A 1,981-nucleotide genomic window follows, 5' to 3' on the forward strand; every position below is an offset into this window, starting at 1 on the left:
CATCACGCATAACTGAAACTTTACACCCATTGGATAACAACTCTCCATTTCTCCCTAACCACTGCGCCTGGCGACCACCTTTCTACTCTCTGCTTCTGTGAGTTTGACTATTACAGATACCTTCTATAAGTGGAATCTTGCAGTATTTGTTCTTCTGTGACTGGCTTATTTCACTTAGCATAATGTCATCAAGGTTCATCCATGTTGTCGCATATTGGCAGGATTTCCTTATTGTTTTTTTAAATTTTTCATTTTTTTTTAGAGAAGTCTGTATCTACATTGGTGAGCAGACTACTTGAGGGGGATGAAGTGGAAGGAGGGGGCCCCAGTACAGCGAGAACCGTGCTTCACGGGCATGTAGGTGATGGAGAACTCACCCAGGTACTGGCCAATCATCTCACGCTTGATTTCCACCTGGTTGAAGGTCACACTTTTGTAGACGCCCACCATACTGCCTAGCATTTCAGGCAGGATGAGCCTGTCCCCCAGGTGCATCTTCACTACCTGGGGCTTCTCCATCGGAGGCACCTCCTTCTTGGCCTTGCGCAGGCGCTGCAGCAGGCAGAGCAGCTTCCTCCGCAGGCCGCGGTTCAGCCGCGGGCACTGTGAGCACGGTATAGGGGCATCAGCTGCTCGAAGGACGTGTCCAGCAGCTAGCCGAGGTCTGCGCCACCGTAGGTGAACTTCTGGAAGGTCCGCTGCTGCTTCTGCTCCACTTCTGCCATCTTGTCGGTTCTTTGGAAAGCTTTTGTTTGTTTCCACTGCATTTATTACTAATATAAAAGAAATGTTAAAAAGGAAAAAACATTTCATCTTCAGTTCTCCAATGGCTCTCATCCCTCCCTCTTGCCAGCACAACTCCTGACCCACATCTTCAGGGCTGGTTCAAAACAACCTGTTCACTGCCGTTTTCACAGGAAACAACCAGTGCCGAGGACATAGGGGTAAGAAGGTTGGAAGAGGGTGACAATCCTGTCCAGGTTCCACTCAAAGATAGGCCACGTGGAGAGTCATAGAATTCAAACAGAAGGGCTGGTGGCCTCACAATGCCATCGTCTAACTAAAATGGGCTGGAGAGGAGATAGAGTAGGCCCATCACAGGCTTCACAGGACATCTCACAGCCAGAATAACAGACCCCAGGAGAAGAATGGGGAGACCCACAGAGACAGTCTTGTGGAAAGTTTCACAATTCTTCCTGTTGGGAGTTGGGCAAAGTCTCCAGGGCACCAAGACCCTCACTCATTTTGAGGGAAAAACTTACTCTAGTGTTGGGAAATCACAAAAATGCCACGGACACTGAGAAAGGCTATGTGGAATGAGGAGCTGATAGGAGTGAGAGGCGTGGGTTCCTAATACTTTCTTTCAGTCTGCTAAACGCTATTAGGCATTGAGTTCTTTTTGACTGCTATTCAACTAAATACTGGTTTAAACGTAAGCATGTTTGGTGAACGTAGAAACAAATCATGAGTATTATAAATATAAGCGCTTTGATTTTTAAACTCCAAATATACTCCCTAACATCAGACCATGAAAGCAAGTTGTTTTTGCCATAATATATAGTGTCATTTTAATCTTTAAATTACATTCAATATCTAGACTAAACATGAAATAATCTTGTCTTATTTTGTCATCAAAACATAGATTTTTCTTCCAAATATAGTTTAAATTTTAAGAAGCTTTTTGATAAATGGAAAAGGGTTGAAACTTGTCTTTATTTATATTTCATTCAAACAACAAACACTTAATGGGTGTGTGCTATGTGCCAGGGCAGTTTTCTACATTCTGGGAGCCCCACAATGAACAAAACAAAAGTTGTTGTTTACAGCGAGCTCACTTGCTATTATGTGCATGAATAATGTGTGTTGGTGGAAGAGACAAAAAACCAAAAATTAAAAAGTAAAGTCTAGTGTATATTAGAAAATGACAAATGCTGTGGAGAAAAATAAAGCAGGTAAAGGAGACAGACATTCAGGAAAGGGA

The 1,981-nt window shown here is 43.5% G+C and overlaps 1 pseudogene; it reads right to left on the bottom strand.

The window, feature by feature from the left end:
• Window positions 1–291: 291 nt before the first annotated feature.
• Window positions 292–725, bottom strand: LOC100146805 (small ribosomal subunit protein uS19 pseudogene; annotated as a pseudogene).
• Between the last annotated feature and the right edge of the window lie 1,256 nt (window positions 726–1,981).

The sequence above is a fragment of the Equus caballus genome, chromosome 7, assembly GCF_041296265.1.
Source record: "Equus caballus isolate H_3958 breed thoroughbred chromosome 7, TB-T2T, whole genome shotgun sequence".
NCBI classification, from domain to species: domain Eukaryota; kingdom Metazoa; phylum Chordata; class Mammalia; order Perissodactyla; family Equidae; genus Equus; species Equus caballus.